At 49.0% G+C, this 16,281-nt stretch overlaps 1 protein-coding gene across 7 annotated transcripts in view; it reads left to right on the top strand.

The window, feature by feature from the left end:
• The first annotated feature begins 628 nt into the window (after positions 1–628).
• ATP2B4 (ATPase plasma membrane Ca2+ transporting 4) overlaps positions 629–16,281 on the top strand; it is a 117,190-nt gene continuing 101,537 nt past the window's right edge. For 3 of the 7 annotated variants that reach the window (XM_003822984.7, XM_008976599.6, XM_008976596.5), the window contains exon 1: positions 629–1,222. The gene's annotated coding sequence lies outside the window, so the exon portion shown is untranslated. Of the gene's footprint in view, positions 1,223–1,854; positions 2,074–16,281 lie in introns of those variants that run through there. The other 4 variants (XM_063597848.1, XM_063597855.1, XM_034944101.3 and 1 more) reach the window with 2 other exon arrangements.

Here is a 16,281-nt window from a genome sequence, read left to right as displayed (position 1 = left end):
TTGGAGTCTGTCTGACTTGGTCTTGAATCGTTGGCTCTGTCATTAGCCGGATGTATAACCTTGGGCCAGACACTCAATCTTCAATTCCCTCAACTAGAAAATGAGGTTAATAATAAGTACCTTTCAAGATTGCCATGAGGACTAGAAACGATACCATATAGACAAAGCTTTTGGTGTCATAGCCCACGCATAGCAGGACTCAAAAGTAAGCAGCTATTTTCATGCACTGTCAGTATACCTCTGATGGGTACAGGGACAAGAGGGAACAAAATGTGACCTGTATATAAGGTGTAGGGGAGGACGGGTGTGTGTGTGTGTGTGTGTTTACAAAACAATTTATTCTCCTTCTCCAAGGAACCCCCTATTCAGACAGGAGCAGGAAGGTAGGAGGGGACATACAAGTGTCCACAGACACCTCGGGTTTCTGGGTCCTGGATCTAAGTGAGTAAGGGGTTGAGAGGCCCGTAGGAGCTGCAGGAAGCCAGCCGCCTGCCCAAGCTTCCTTTTTTTTCCCCTCCGCCCAGCAACCGTTGAATACCGCCACCCACATCCACTCCCCACCTCCAGCCTCACCCCTCCTCCACCCCTACTCAGCTTTCTATTCAACAAGTGAGAGCAAGGGCGGGGAAGAAAGCCGACAGGGGAGAGGATTGCTTCCCTTTCTTTTCCCATTCCCCCTTAAGACGAACCAGGAAGTAACCGCAAGAATCGGGCCACCTTAACAGTAGAGTAATGGTTTGGCCTCGCGCCAAGTCCCACCTCTGTTCCAGCTCCTGCTCCTCCCCTCTCTCTTCCCGCACTGCTTGGGGAGAGCTGGGGAGCAGGAGTCTGGCCCGAGTTAGCTAGAGCTGTTGCCATGACAAGCATTTTCTTAAGAAAGCTCTACTGTTGAGATCGTCCAAAGCTGGGGGCTCGGAGGGGGGCACGAACTTCGTGGGGCACCATCCCTCCGAAGAGAGCAGGATCAGAGACACCCGCCCAGCTCTCCTGCACCCTTTTTCTTTTAGGAACCTGAGAGGTCCTTCCCATTGGAAGGGCAGGGGGAGGAGACCCAGCCCACTCCCCGGCCTTAGCCGGAAAGGCAAGAGAGCAAAGCCAGCGTCTCTAGCTTGGTTGCCACACTGGGGAGACTGGTGGGTGGTCACCCCACCCTACCCCCATCCATGGAAACCCGGAGGGAGAGTCCCGCCTGGAGAAACCTGGATCTTTGCTAGAAAGAGAGGTAGGCTTGCAGAGAATGAATTGACTTGTGATTTGCAAACTTTGTTTCTTTCTTTTCTCTCAAGGGCTTCTAAAACTCCCCGATTTTCCTCTTTCTAGCATATTTCATGCGACTGTGTTTGGAGGATTTTTAAAAATATGTGTGTGTGCACAGATTTGTCAAATACTGTTTTACCTATTATCAGTTCTGAGAAACCATATAGTCGAACAAGTGATTTATCTCTCTTTTCCTAGTTCTTGTCATTCCTGGGCTATGGGGTAGGGTAATGGAGGGTTCTCTTTTTGACACCAAAATTGAGCTCTTGGAAAAAATATTTATCTCCCCTCCCTCAACCCATTCCGTTCCTGCCCTCCCCTTCCCCCCTTGGCTTGGGAATGAGACGCAGGATGGAAAACTGTTGCAAAAATATTTTCCGTGTCTGTTCCCTTTCTCGAAAGCCCAAAAGAGAGATGGAAAAAAAAAAAGGAACCAAAGAAATCTTCAGCAGAAAGAGGGGCTGCAGCGGGAACTAGGAGAGGGGCACTTTGGGGCCATGGGGTGGAGGTGGGCTGGGAGAAGTTGGCAGGAGTAGGGAAGGAGAGTGCACGAATTAAATTTCTTTAGCTTTGCAGAGAAACCTCAGCAGTTTCTCTGTGCTGCTTGCAAAACATCCTCAGACTTTCACATGTATAATTAGCTGTGGAAAAAGCTGGGAGTTCCCTCGTACCGCTGTTGAGTGTGTGTGAGCGTCCAGAACCAACTGTATGAGTGTCTCCGAGGGCACCGCCCCACACATCTCTGGTCCCAAAGGGGAGGAAGGAGAAGGGTGAATTGAAAAGTTTCCGATGTCGAGGCTGGACACTGTGGGGCTGGTGAGTGTTTGGCAGATGGGGTGGGCCACAGGCATCTGTGGAAGGATCCCTGAGCGTCTCGGGTCACTGCCTTGGCTTGCTGAAGAGCTAGGAATTAAGACTGGGATTGTCCTTCCTGCTCTCCCTTCTGTCTTTCTTTTACATACTTGGTTCGCTCTTGGTAGAGGGGGCTGCTGGCATCCTTCCCCGAGTCGAGTCTGGCCTCTTACACTCCTCTACCTCCCTGAGGGTACCCGCCGCTCTTCTCCAACTGGGTGTGGAGGGTGCAGGAGTGGCCAGCCGCATCTTGGGAGGGGAGTGGGCACTCTGCTGCCAGAGGCACCTCCCTCCTGGGCATTCCTGCCGGACTTAACAATAACTTGCAGACGCGATGCCGGCGCCTGCTGGCCGGGCAGGGGGAATGTCAGATGAAGAAATAGGCCGGTACTCAACTGAGGCCCCTGTGGAGAGGGGAAAGGAGTGGGGGAGGGAAGGGAAACAAAATCCCATTCTGCAGCGCCCCCCTCCTCTGTGTGAGGAGTCTGGCAGGGAGTCTAGAGACCCTGGCCCTGCTCCTTAAGCCCCTCCCCAAGCTGCCCCTTCTCCACGCGCTTCCCATTGGAGGCCCTACTACGCCCCCTCCACTCTGAGCCCTCTACCTGGAGGAAGGAGACCAGGCTCATTCCAGGCTGGGCCAGGCCCAGGAAAGCAGCCTGGGGGTGACGAGGGGCTGGGCCAGGAGTGTTTAGGAAGAAGGGGAGTGGAAGAGGCCTCCTAGCCCATGTGCTGAGTTACCCTCCTTGGCTGAGGGTGGTGGCTTGGGGAGCAGACTCTGGGAGGGGCAGGAAGGATGGTGGCAGCTTGGTAAGGCGTGTTCTGGAAGGTGGGCCCTAAACCCTGAAGCAGACAAATCTGTGGGAATCAGGCTGGGGGAGAGGAAACACCTGCCTTCAGCCCCAGGGCTTGGGGGAGTGGTAAAGGCTACAGCTGAGACACTGCGGGAGAAGGAAGTAAAACACTTAGAGGAGAGCTCGTCTTGGGGCTGGGGATGCAACAGGAACGATTTGATTTTCACTTTGAGGTGTTGATTGATCTGACTGCACCCCTCGGCTAGACAGCTCTTCCCTGCCTGTGTTCTGCTCGAGAAGGGAATGAGGCCTTCCCCAGTGGGCAGGGGCCCCAAGACAGAATTAATGCCCGTGTTCTGGAGGGAGGGGATCCATTTCTGTGCTCCTCTTCGGGAGTCCCATCCTCCCTGCCACCATCTTGCTGAGGTGCAACCTCGAAAATCACGCCGCTTTCGCCGCGGCCTCCCATCGTGGAGGCTCAGAGTGCAGCTATTCCTGCAACCGGCCTTCCTATTTTCAGTAATCTGATTAGGGGTCGATGTTGGTGGGCTCGGGGACGGCTTCTCCGTGAGGTCGTTACTTAGCGCGCACCGGCTCGCCTGCTCCCGCGGCTTTGAGCCCGGGGTCGCGGCCAAAGGGGTAATCGGCTCCCGCAGTCTGAGCCCTTCCCCCGGGGCTCGGGGCAGGATTGACTGCGCAACCCTGCGGCCCCTCTGCTCTCCGCGGCGTCTGCGACCCCGCCCCGCCAGCCTCTCCGCCGCTGGGCTCCACCCTCCCGGGCTCTGCTGTAGTCTGAGAACTCCGTGGAGAATGCGAACCGAGCTGCGAACGGAGGCTTCCTGCCTCCCAGGTTGTGCCGAGCCTCAGACCCTTCTCCCTTCCATTTACCACCAAGTCTCTAGATTCAAGGTCAAGTCAAATGAGCACAGCCCGTCTTACCCCTGGGACTCCCAGCGCCCAGCACGGAGCCTGGGATGTTAGAGCGCGGGGTCAAGGCATGTTGAGAGAAGCACGGGCAGTGTGGGGGCCTTGGAATCAGCCTGACGCCAGCGAGTTCCTAACCCGCCGTCTGGCCTCCAGTTTCCCCTCTGCACAATGGAAAGCCTGCTCTCCACGGTAGAGGTGACAGGGCGTGGCTAGGCAGATTTGTCACACTGCTGTGGTCTTTGTCAGAAGAAAATCAAAATGAGAGGGCCCAGTTAGGGGCAGAAGGAGAGCAGTTAGAATTTGCCGAAGGTGTGGGGGCTGGAAGAGGTAAGGTGATGTGTAGGGGCTGGATGTCCTGGGCCAGGATATCGGGAGGCTTTACTCTTCCCCACTCCCACTAACCGGAGGTCCCGAGAGGAACGGGGTCTGGGCTGCTCCCTGCCACCTGTCAGCAGGTCAAGCCTTCCACCGGAAACTGCCCCTTATTCAAGAATTTAGCTTCTCTCAAAAACTCCGAAACCCCTTTTCTCTCTCTCTGTCTCTCTCTTTTTTTTTTTTTTTCAATGCTCCTGGCCTTGGACCCAGCACCCAAAGACGTGGATTAGCCCTATCCACTAGGACAGAGCATTGCAGACCCACTAAGCCTTGGAGAGAGAAAAGGATCTTGTTCATTCTTAGTCCCCAGAATGACCAAGACAAACCCCGTTAGCCAAACCCCTAAAAAACTGTTTGGCTTAGGTTAGATTAGCTCCAAGTGTTTGACCTTGAAGGGGAACACCCCACCCAGAGTCTTAACTATCCTTCTCTGGAAGGATTCTTCAGGCAATCTGAATTCTTCCCCCGAAGGGCGCCCCTCAGACAAGGCTCCCTACCCAGCCCAGTTCTCTGCTTCTCAGATAAGCATTGATTCCTGTCATCCCAGTGGGTATTTGGTGGGTAGGGGTGAGAAGGAAAGAGGGATGAGAAAAGCAAGGCCTCTGCCTTGTCAGACTGGGATGACAACCTTTCTCCACTCATGTCCCCTTTTCTGCAGGTCATAGGATTAGAGCAGGCCCTGGGGCTGGAGTCCAAAATGCTTGTGTGGAATGTTTTGCCCTTGGCTTCCTCTGCCAGTATCTCTCTTTGTGTCCTCTTTCCTCTTTCCCTTGTGTGAGCCATTCTTGTTCCACTGACTTATTTCCTCTGTACATGTTAAAACAGAAATGACAGGGACTTTCTATTTCTGCCTCTACCTTAAGCCAGTCCTCTGTGTTCAGCCTACATGAACTTGAGTTGAGGAGGGAAACCAGGCAGGATCTAGTGAGGACCAGAGCCAAGGGCTCTGGGTCAGGGAAGAGGCTTGAGAGGCAGTCTATGTGTGAAGGGATAGTGGAGAGGCCAAAGGAAAGGAAAGGATTGAGAACATAGGTGCCAAGGGGCAGAGCCCCCATTTCTACCTTTCCTCACCCCAGTTCCTCTCTGCCTAAGATCCTCAGCCTCATTACTCACCTCTGCTCTAGTTTCCCAAGTTTCATGCACAAATCCCTGGGACAACTCAGGGAAGATGAACTGGGATGGGATTAATAAGACCCCCTTCCTCTTGCCTTTCTGCCACTTTACTTGGGGTGTGGCAAAGGGAGTTTGGAGCAGTGCGTTTATTGGTAGGAAGGTCAAGGACTCTCAGCTAGGTCCAAGGAAAGTCTTAGCTTAGAACACCTCATAGCAAGGTCTACCTAGGTTGCGAAATCAATGCCAGGAGTACAAACAAGTAGTATACCTTCAATGGGGAGGAAGTTAGCAATATCTAACAAAGCTACGTACACATTTACCCAGAAATCCTACTTCTAGGAATTTATCCAGAAGGTGCTCATTCACAAATATAGAAAGCTACGTACAAGGTGATTTTTGTTTGTTTGTTTGTTTGTTTGTTTTTTGAGACAGAGTCTCGCTCTGTCGCCCAGGCTGGAGTGCAGCGGTGCGATCTCAGCTCACTGCAAGCTCTGCCTTCTGGGTTCAAGCAATTCTCCTGTCTCAGCCTCGTGAGTAGCTGGGATTACAAGTGCTAGCCACCACACCGGCTAATTTTTTGTATTTTAATAGAGATGGGGTTTCACGGTGTTGCCCAGGCTGGTCTCAAACTCCTGAGCTCAGGCAATCTACCTGCCTGAGCTGGGATTATAGGTGTGAGCCACCAAGCCCGGCCACAAGGTGGTTTTTAAAGGCATATTTACAATAGGAAATCGTTGGAAACTACCCAAATGCCCATTCTTTAAAAAATGGTTAAACAAACAATGGTACAGTCCATACAATAGCATCCTAGGTCACCAAAAAGAAAAAAAAAAGAATGACTAGGAGCCCTGTGAACTTATGTGATATGACTGTTAGGATATATTATTAAGTGAAAAAACCAAGACATAGTACAGTATATAGTATGCCACCTTTGGGATAAGAAAGCAGGAGAAGTAAGAAATTTTTTTTTTTTTTTTTTTTTTTTTTGAGACAGAGTCTCGCTCTGTTGCCCAGGCTGGAGTGCGGTGGTGGGATCTCGGCTCACTGCAAGCTCTGCCTCCCGGGTTCACGCCATTCTCCTGCCTTATCTTCCCAAGTAGCTGGGACTACAGGCACCTGCCACCCCGCCCGGCTAATTTTTTGTATTTTTAGTAGAGACGGGGTTTCACCATGTTAGCCAGGATGGTTTCGATCTCCCGACCTCATGATCCGCCCACCTCGGCCTCCCAAAGTGCTGGGATTACAGGCGTGAGCCACCACGCCTGGCCTAATTTAAGTACTTTTTAACCTTCATACCCTGATTCTATATTCATATTTTAAGTAAAAAAAAAACCACCTACAAAGAAATCTTGACCTTTACTTTGTAGACATGTTAGTGGTTGTGGTATTTGTGTCATAAATTGGAAACTGTTTCGTTTATTGTATGATAGATGAAATGAGTAACTATGGTGATATTTCTGGAAATCAGGGTCTCACTATGGAAAAAGAGAGACATAAGTATGGAATGGGGGAAGGGGAAAAAGAATCTTTTGGGGTTTTTTTGTATATCTTGTGGGTCTGTCCACTGAAAGGACTGTGGAAAGGAACACACCTAGTACCTGGATTTTTATTTCTAAGTACAACTTCCCACGGGGGAGGTTGTAAGGAACAGTGCTCCTTGAAAAAATGACTAATTCCAAGTCTGAGACTGGGAAAGTATAAGTGAACTGTGTTGTGCCAGAAACTAGAGCATGCTCATGTCATGACATGTTGTCACAGGAGCTGGCTTAAAGGGTCTCCCGCCAACCAGATGTGAAACACATTAAGCATTCCAAAGGATAATGGTAATAGATTGTAACACATTGAGTATTAAAAATTCCTTGAGTCTATTTTGACAGTTGACATGGACAGGGAGGAGCAGGGAGGGAAAACTCTGAACAGAAATGCCAACAAGGCCAGACACAAGGCCTCACTCTGTAATCCTACCACACTGGGAGGCCAGGGCAGGAGGATCGCTGGAGCCCAGGCGTTTGAGGCTCCCATGAGCTCTGATCATGACACTGCACTCTAGAATGGATGATAAAGCAAGACTCGGTCTCAAAAAATTAAAAAGTAAATGCCAGTTGGGCGCGGTGGCTCATACCTGTAATCCCAGCACTTTGGGAAGCCCAGGCAGGTGGATTACTTGAGGTCAGGAGTTTGAGACTAGCCTGGCCAACATGGTGAAACCCTGTCTCTACTAAAAATATAAAAATTAGCCGGAAATCGATTGAACTCAGGAGGCAGAGTTTGCAATAAGCCAAGATTGTGCCACTGCACTTCCAGTGGGAGACAGAGTGAGACTCCATATCAGATAAATAAATAAATAAATAAAGTAAATGCCAACTAATAAAATCTAGTAGTAATGACAAAATTTTTCTTTAAATTTAATTTTATGTGAGGCTGAGGTGGGTAGATCACCTGAGGTCGGGAGTTTTAGACTAGCCTGACCAATATGGAGAAACCCCGTCTCTACTAAAAATACAAAATTAGCCGGGCATGGTAGTGCATGCCTATAATCCCAGCTACTCAGGTGGCTGAGGCAGGAGAATCGCTTGAACCTGGGACGCGGAGGTTGCAGTGAGCCAAGATCACGCTATTGCACTCCAGCCTGGGCAAGAAGAGTGAAACTCCGTCTCAAAAAAAAATTTTTTTAATTTAATTTTTAATTGAAAAATACTAGTTTCATATATGTATGGGGTGTAATGTGATGTTTTGATATATGCATACATTATGGAACGGATAAGTCCATACTTAATCTATGTTAAGTCCAACTTAACTATCAACATATCCATCACTTCACACATTTATCATTGTTTTTGTAGTGTAAACATTTAAAATCTCTCTTAGCAATTCTGAAACATGCATTACATTAACTATAGTCACCATGTAGTGCAGTAAATCTCAGAAACATTCCTTCTGTCTACTGAAACTTTGCATCTTTTAGCCAACATTATCTTTATTTACCTACCTATTTTTAGAGATAGGGTCTCACTCCGTCAGCCATTTTGGAGTGCAGTGGCCCATAGCCTTGAACTCCTAGGCTCAAGCGATCCTCTTGCCTCAGCCTCCCAAAGCACCAGGATAATGGGTGAGCCACAGTGCCAGATTGGAACTTTAAATTGACCAGTTTGCAGCCTCTACTATAATAGCTGATTTAGCCTAGCGTTTAATGGATACTAAAACCATTGGGTGAAAGATTGGTCTTAGCATATCTTAGTTTGGGCTGCTAAAACAACATCATAGACTGGGTGGCTTAAGCAACAGAAATGCATCTCTTTGTTTGTTTGTTTGTTTGTTTTTGAGACCGGGTCTTGCTTTATCATCCAGCTGGAGTGCAGTGGCACAATCACAACTCACAGCAGCCTTGATCTCCTGGGCTCAAGCTATCCTCCCACCTCAGCCTCCCAAGTACCTAGGACTACAGGCACATGCTATCATGCCTGGCTAATTTTCATGTTTTTTGTAGAGACGGGGTTTCACCATGTTGTCCAGATTGGCCTCGAACTCCTGGGCTCAAGCAATCCACCTGCTTCAGCTTCCCAAAGTGTGGGGATTACAGGCATGAACCACCGCACCCGGCCCCATTTATTTATTTAATTTTATTATTATTATTATTATTTTTTGAGATGGAGTTTTGCTCTTGTTGCCCAGGCTGGAGTGCAGTGCTGCAAACTCAGCTCACCGCAACCTCTGCCTCCTGGGTTCAAACGATTCTCCTGCCTCAGCCTCCTGAGTAGCTGGGATTACTGGCATGTACCACTACACCCGTCTAATTTTGTATTTTTAGTAGAGACGGGGTTTCTCCATGTTGGTCAGGCTGGTCTCGAACTCCCAACCTCAGGTGATCCACCCTCCTCAGCCTCCCAAAGTGCTGGGATTGCAGGTTTGAGCTATCACACTCAGCCCCCATTTATTTTTGAAACAGGGCCTTGTTCTGTCACCCAGGCTGGGGTGCAGTGGTGCAGTCATAGCTCACTGCAGCCTCAAACTCCCAGGTTCAAGCAATCCTCCCACCTCAGCCTCCCAAGTAACTGGAGCAGGTGCATGCCACCATGGCTGGCTAATTTTTTTGTTGTTATTGTTGTTTTGTTTTTTTGTAGAGATGGATGACATAGGAAGACTCCACCTCTACAAAATAAAAAATTAGCTGGGCATGGAGGCTGTGCACCTGTCTGTAGTCCTAGCTACTCAGCAGGCTGAGGCAGGAGGATAACTTGAGGCTGCAGTGAGCCGTGATCATGACACTATACTCCAGCCTGTTGACAGAGTGAGACCCTGTCTCAAAAAAAAAAAAAAGGTGAAACTAAGTAAAGGGTCTGCAGTTGTTTATTGTGCTATTTTTTTCAACCTTTCAGGTTTGAAATTTTTCCAAATACTTAGCCAGAGAGAGAAGTCCATGCCAGAGGCACTCCTAGATTCCTGGTTTCTTCTCACCTTGTCTGCAAAACTCCTGACCAATAGGAGTGTCTTTTCTAAGCTCTTGGGTGCTGAGAGTCCCCATGGAGCACACAGAGGGATCTTCTGAGAAAGTAAGGTCCTTTAGGAAGCCTACCTTCCCACCCTCACTGCTCCCCACCCACAGCCTCTCCTGTCCAGACAGGAGCACCTGGGCCCTGATGGGTGGGCCACAAAGGGAGGCAGGATGACAGGCATTCTCCCACCATGCCATGGGGCCAGCTGAGGGAACCTGGGGACTGAGGGCTTCCAGAGTCACCCACCTAACTTTTGAGGAGAGGGGTCCCAGGCTGTAAGAGAAGAAATTCACCAAACAGCCCAGAGATTGTTGCTGACCAAACCTTTAGTGTCCCTTAGAATTCTCTAATTAGGTGATTCTGAAAGAAACCAGCAAGCAGTGCCTGCCTGGAGCCTTCATGCCTGAGCTAAACAAGGCCTTCTAGGCACTCCCTTGGCAAGGGCAGCATACCTGGCTGTCCTGTCATTGACCCAAATCATTGTGCTACCCACCCCCGCCTCCCCATCCTGATCGTCGCTCTGGAGAGAGATTGAGTTTCCAGGATGGCTTCTCTCTCTCTTTTTCTCCCTCTCTTCTCCTGGAAACCCTGGGGCTAGGCCCTACATGACTCAGGGCTGTTTTTACGTAGGCTCATGTAGGCGACGGCTATTAATCCTTTAGTCAATTCCCCTTCTGTGTTGGTGAGGGAGCCTGAAAGAGCGGGAGCCAGGAAGTTGGAAGGGGGCAGACAGGGAGGAGTTTGTTCTAGTGGGCTGCCAGGCTTGCCAGAAGAGCACGGGACTGGGAGTCAGAAAACTGGTAATCTGGACTCTTGTCTGCTGTGTAACCTTGATTGAAGCAGGGGATATCTCTGGGCCTTCATCAACTGCACTGTTACGTGAAACCAAGTTTGGACATACAGACATTCCTGATTCAAGACCCTCCTCTTCTATAGAAGACAAAGGAGTAAAACTCTCAATGCCCAAACCAAACTCTTTTATCACAGATAGAGTCTAGCACAATGTAACAATTTGCAGCCAAGTCCCATCCTTCTGCCCAGGATGACCAGGGGAAAAGAGGCCAAAAAGCATATGGCTTTGAACTGCCACCATTGATGTTTTGGAGTAGAAAAGGTTCTAAGATTTTCCACCTCCACCTGCCGGGAACTTCAATTAGGAAGTACCTTCCAAGGCCGTAATTCTGCTATGTCCTAGGCCAGAAACTAAGGAATATTAGCTAGAGGTAGAGAAATTCAAACTTTCACAAAGTTTCCTAGGGCACATAATCCCCCCAAAAGTTATTATATTGAACCATATGAAAATGCCAATATACGGCTGGGTGCGGTGGCTCACGCCTGTAATCCCAGTACTTTGGAAGGCCGAGGCAGGCGGATCACGAGGGCAGGAGATCGAAACCATCCTGGCTAGAACGGTGAAGCCCCGTCTCTACTAAAAATAGAAAAAATTAGCCGGGTGAGGTGGCAGGCGCCTGTAGTCCCAGCTACTCGGGAGGCTGAGGCAGGAGAATGGCGTGAACCCCAGGGGGCAGAGCCTGCAGTGAGCCGAGATCGCGCCACTGCACTCCAGCCTGGGTGACAGAGCAAGACTCCATCTCAAAAAAAAAAAAAAAAAAATGCCAATATACAACCACTTTTGACCTACAAAGGCAATTTCACGTAGCTCACCTAACAATATTATTTGACACTGGAATAATGTCAGTGGCATTACAGTCAGTGTTGTGAGCTGCAGAGATTAGATTTTCATCTGAGCTGTGGGTTGGATTAGAAATTCAGGCAAAGTTGCCAGCTGCTAGGCCAGCTTACCCTCCTTGCCAATCCAGACTTTCAGCCCTGGAGGTAGACATGTTGGCAGAGCCCTTGTTTGGACTCTGGTTGAGATTCTAGCATTAGCCTTCCTGGCAACTGGCCAGGGAAGCTGCCCAAGGTAGAGAGGAATGTATCATCCATCTATAGTCTGCTCTTCTTGTGTCCCGAATGCCCTGCTTCCTATCTTGGGAGCTGAAGATGGAGGAAAATTTAAGAAAGGAGGAAATGGAAATACTGGCCCTATTCATCCTCTGTCTAGTGGGATACAAGAGCGGGAACACACACTTGAAATCTCATCTGGTGCAGGGACACATGACCTAGTGATGGCTGGTAACTGCTAATAGGATGGCTAGGGGCTGAAGGGGTGTTAGTGGGAATGGGGAGACTAGAAATTGGCAGGGCTCAACTGGAAATTATTCATGGAGGAGGTGATTGCCAAACAGGATTTTAAAGAGAAAGGATAGATTTGATGGAGGAGGGGAGGGGAGATGGGGAGGAAGGGGTGTGCTGCTACCACCCGACTGAGGACACTCGGAGCATCCTGGAGAATCGGATACTCTGGCAGGTGAGGGAAGCTGTCTGATCCCACTTGCTGGAAGGCCTCCAGCCTTTGTCTGAGCCAGTACCGGTACTGTGGGCAGGATGGCATCTGGCCTCAGCAGCGGCCTGCCGCCTGTCTGCTTTCCTGGCACTTATGGACCATTAGGATGATTTTTTGATGTTTTCTCCCTGCTGTCCATATTACAGCCTTCTTTGTGGGGAGCACTCGTACGACATCTGTTAGGATGCAAGGACAGGCACAGCAAGCAGCAAGCATCCATTCCAGGAGCTTTCTGACCTTGTACAGGGGAGGACGGTCACCAGGCTTTGGGCTTGTCACCAGGCTCATTTTATTGAGACAGAGCATTTGAGATGGACAGAGAACTGGCACCTCGAGACTTGCCCAAAGACACTGGGTTAGTTTGAGGCAGAGCTGGGGTTACAGCCTAGTTCTCCCCACTCCAAGACTGGGACCTCGACCCCATCACTGCAACACTGTGTGACCAGATCAACACCAAACTTCCCTGGTTCCCAATGTCTCTACCCACATGGCAGAGAGAACTATCCCCGTCCCTCCAAGGTTGATGTGAGGTCATGTGCTAGGAGCAGTTTGGAAGACAGATTCTAGAAACCATAAAGGTGCTGGTGGCATGATTGTTATTGTTGCTGTTATTATTAACAATTAAGGTCGTTAGCACACAGAAAATGCAAAGAAGTATTTGGCACTGCCCGTATCACCGTGCAGCTCCTAACAGTCCCCTCCATGGCTCCTCCTCGCACACTGGGCCTTGAGCTGAGAGAGGCAGAGTAATTGAGAGGGGAAGCAGAAGTCCTGGGAAGAGGTGTGCAGAGATCTCCTCCTGCCGGGGTATTCTTGGCCCTACGCTTTCCTCAGGGTGTGCCTCCTCCAAAAGGTCAGAGGAAGTGCAGAGGGGAAGGAGGGGAAGCACTATTAACTCCATCCTTCCTTAGCAGCTGACTAAGTCAGGTTGGCTGCTGAGCTCTGATTTGGGATCTAAGAGTCAAGAGGGCGGGGCCACCATAATGTGACAGCACAGGCTGATTTGATTGCCAGAGCCAATCTGTCATTCATTTGCTTGTTCACTTATCCATTTATTTATCCAACAAACATGAAGCGAGCACAGACCATATGCCAAGCACTATGTTAAGGGTTTGGGAAGAAGTGGTATCCGGGAGGCAAAGGAAGGGCTCAGCATCACTGATGTTAAGCTCAGGGATGATTGTCCCAAGCCTGGGGACTCACAGCAAGCCCCGCTTGTTGGTAGTGCTCTAGGGAATTTGCATCTGTTTCCCTGGAGAGCACATTTAACCCTTGACTTCAGGGAGGTAAGATCTAGACCCGACGCACAACTGAGCTGGTAGGGGCTTTAGATATCATTGCAGGGCAGCCCCTGGTGTTAGCAGTGAGACCATGGCCTGAATGGTAAAGGGCTTGCGCTTGTCCTTTGCTGAAGAAAGCCTTCTCCTGGACCAGGGCACGGTGCCGAAGCTGGGTGTGGGTCCAGCCTGGTTTATTCAGCCGCTCGGTTGGCCTCCCAGTGTTACCTGACTTTACCATCCCCTGCTTATATCCGGAGCCTCTGCCTCTGATGGGGTGGAGATGTTCTGTTGCTGGGATGCCCAGAGGAATCCAAATGGTACTGAGAAATAGAACAATACCTCTCCAGAGAAGCCCTCCAGTTCCTCCTCCGGTCTTTACCTCTCATTTCAGCCTCTTAATCCCTATTTTCAGAGGCAATGTGGTATAAAGGATAAAGGAGTGGATTTAGCTTCAGTTGGTACATGCTGTACACATCTGCACCTAGCCTGAGTTTTGCCCTCTTTAAAATTTGTATAATATCGCCTTTCATTACTTACCCCATAAAGTGTTATGACAGACAAATAAGGTATTGTAGGTAAAAGCATCCCATAAACATTAAAGTGCTAGATATACGTAAAGCTTATTATTCCGGTGACCCCCTCTTCCTATTCCCCACTCTTCATCTCAGTTCCTTCTCTTGACTGCCCAACCCCTTGACCCCACTCCCAAGAACATCCTCCTGTTCTCTGTGTGTTCCCACTCCTGCTCTCACTGCATCCTCCCTTCTTGCTTAGATCAAGATCTAAAACACTTGTTGCATCCTTTTTTGAGACAGGGTTTCACTCCCATCGCCCAGGCTGGAGTACAGTGGCACAATCATGGCTCACTGCAACCTCAACTTCCTAGGATCAGGTGATTCTCCCACCTCAGCCTCCCTTGTAACTGGGACTACAAGTGCGTGCCACCAAGCCCAGCTAATTTTTTTTTTTTTTTGAATTTTTAGTAGAGATGGGGTTTCGCCATGTTGCCCAGGGTGGTCTCAAACTCCTGGTCTCAAGCAATCTGCCCACCTTGGCCCCCCAGAGTGCTGGGATTAGAGGTGTGAGCCACTGCGCCCTGCTCTTGTCACATCTTAAATAACAATGACATTGGTAGAAGTAATAATCTGAGCTAACATTTATTATTTATGTGATAGGTATTAAACTTGAATCATCTCATTTAATATTCTCAGTGAACAGTGAGGTCGATATTAGCATTGTCTTCATTTTCCACATGATAAAGATGTTCATAAACCATAAGGCTAAGATGCACCCTTAGTTTAGTCCATTTATAGATTTCCTCTTTCCATGGCTGAGTGACTGACTGGTTGACAAGAACATGGGAAGTTTCAACAGCATTTATTGAATGTCGACTAAATGCCAGATGCTTCCAAATTATGTCACAACAACCACCTTCTGAGACAGGTACAGGCTTTTTCTTGGAGATCATCTGGTTGTGAGAACAGAAGCCTACTCAGAGAAGCAAAAGTAAAAGGGAACTTTATTAGGCCATTACAGGGAAATAGCACAGAACTTAGGTGTGGGAAGTGTAGCCCCTCTGTGAGCCACACCTACATCCTGGAGCTGTAGCACTCTCTTCTTCACAGATGGGCTCCTGCTCTTTCATCCACAAGCACAGGACCCATTGTGGGTGAACCAGGCAGTAGGTTCCATCTCTCAGTCCATGTGGCCTTCCCACTTAGCTCTCCAAAGTAAATTAACTCAGTCTCTCAGTCCAAACGCCAACAGATGCTGATTCCAGCTTAGATCTGATGTCCTCTGCACTCCAGTGATCTGTGGCTTGTGGCAGGGGAGGGAGACTAATCAGGCCTATCTTTTCCATCAGGTCTAGGGGTGGGAGCAGACATTTCTAGAGGGAAAATTCATTGGCTTTAGGTTGATTCAACCCAACTACATTCTTCACCACACCAGACTCTCTCTAGGATATCTTAAAGATAATGCTCTGGTTGAAGCCCCTAAATAAGAGGGCATGCGAGTTGTCCCAGAATCTGTGGATTCAGCTGGGACTGGAAAAATAGTACTAACCATTTTTGAACCCCGCTTTGTGCCAGCCGATTAATATACATTATCTGTAATCCTTACTACACTCTTACAACATGCTATGGTTCCCATTTTACAGATAAGAAAGCTAACACTCAGTGAGTTAAATAGCTTGCCCAGAGATCATCCGGCTCATTAGGGTTGGGGCTGATATGTGACCCAGGCCTGACACCAAAGCTCACGGCCCTTCTAATACACAAAAAAAGGTTGTTTACTCTCCTGGAAGATAAGCTCCATGAGAGCAATGGTCTTCGCCTTGCTCATTGATATATCCCAAGCGCCCAGAACAGTATTTGGCACATAGTAAGTACTCAATAAAAAGTTATTTAGTGGATTTTGCTTTGGTAACTTTTGTACTCCTAGGCTTCCCAATGTCAGAGGGAAAAATGACTCAGACAGTGGGCCACTGAGACCAGTGGGGTAACCCTCTGGGTGTGCTTCTGGTCCCTAACCCCCACAGCCTACTGTTTTGTTTTTGTTTTGTTTTTTGTTTTTAGAGACAGGATCTCACTTTTTCTCCCAGGCTGGAGTGTAATGGTGTCATCATGGCTCTCTGTAGCCTCCAACTCCTGGGCTCAAGGGATCCTCCCAACTTAACCTCCTGAGTAGCTGGGACTACAGGTGTGCACCACCACACCCAGCAAATTAAAAAAAAAATTTTTTTAGAAATGGGTCTTGCTATGTTGCTCAGGCTGGTCTCAAACTTC

Source organism: Pan paniscus, chromosome 1 (genome assembly GCF_029289425.2).
Source record: "Pan paniscus chromosome 1, NHGRI_mPanPan1-v2.0_pri, whole genome shotgun sequence".
NCBI lineage: Eukaryota > Metazoa > Chordata > Mammalia > Primates > Hominidae > Pan > Pan paniscus.
The sequence above is the reverse complement of the archived record's forward strand: the minus strand, read 5'-3'. Positions and strand labels throughout refer to the sequence as shown.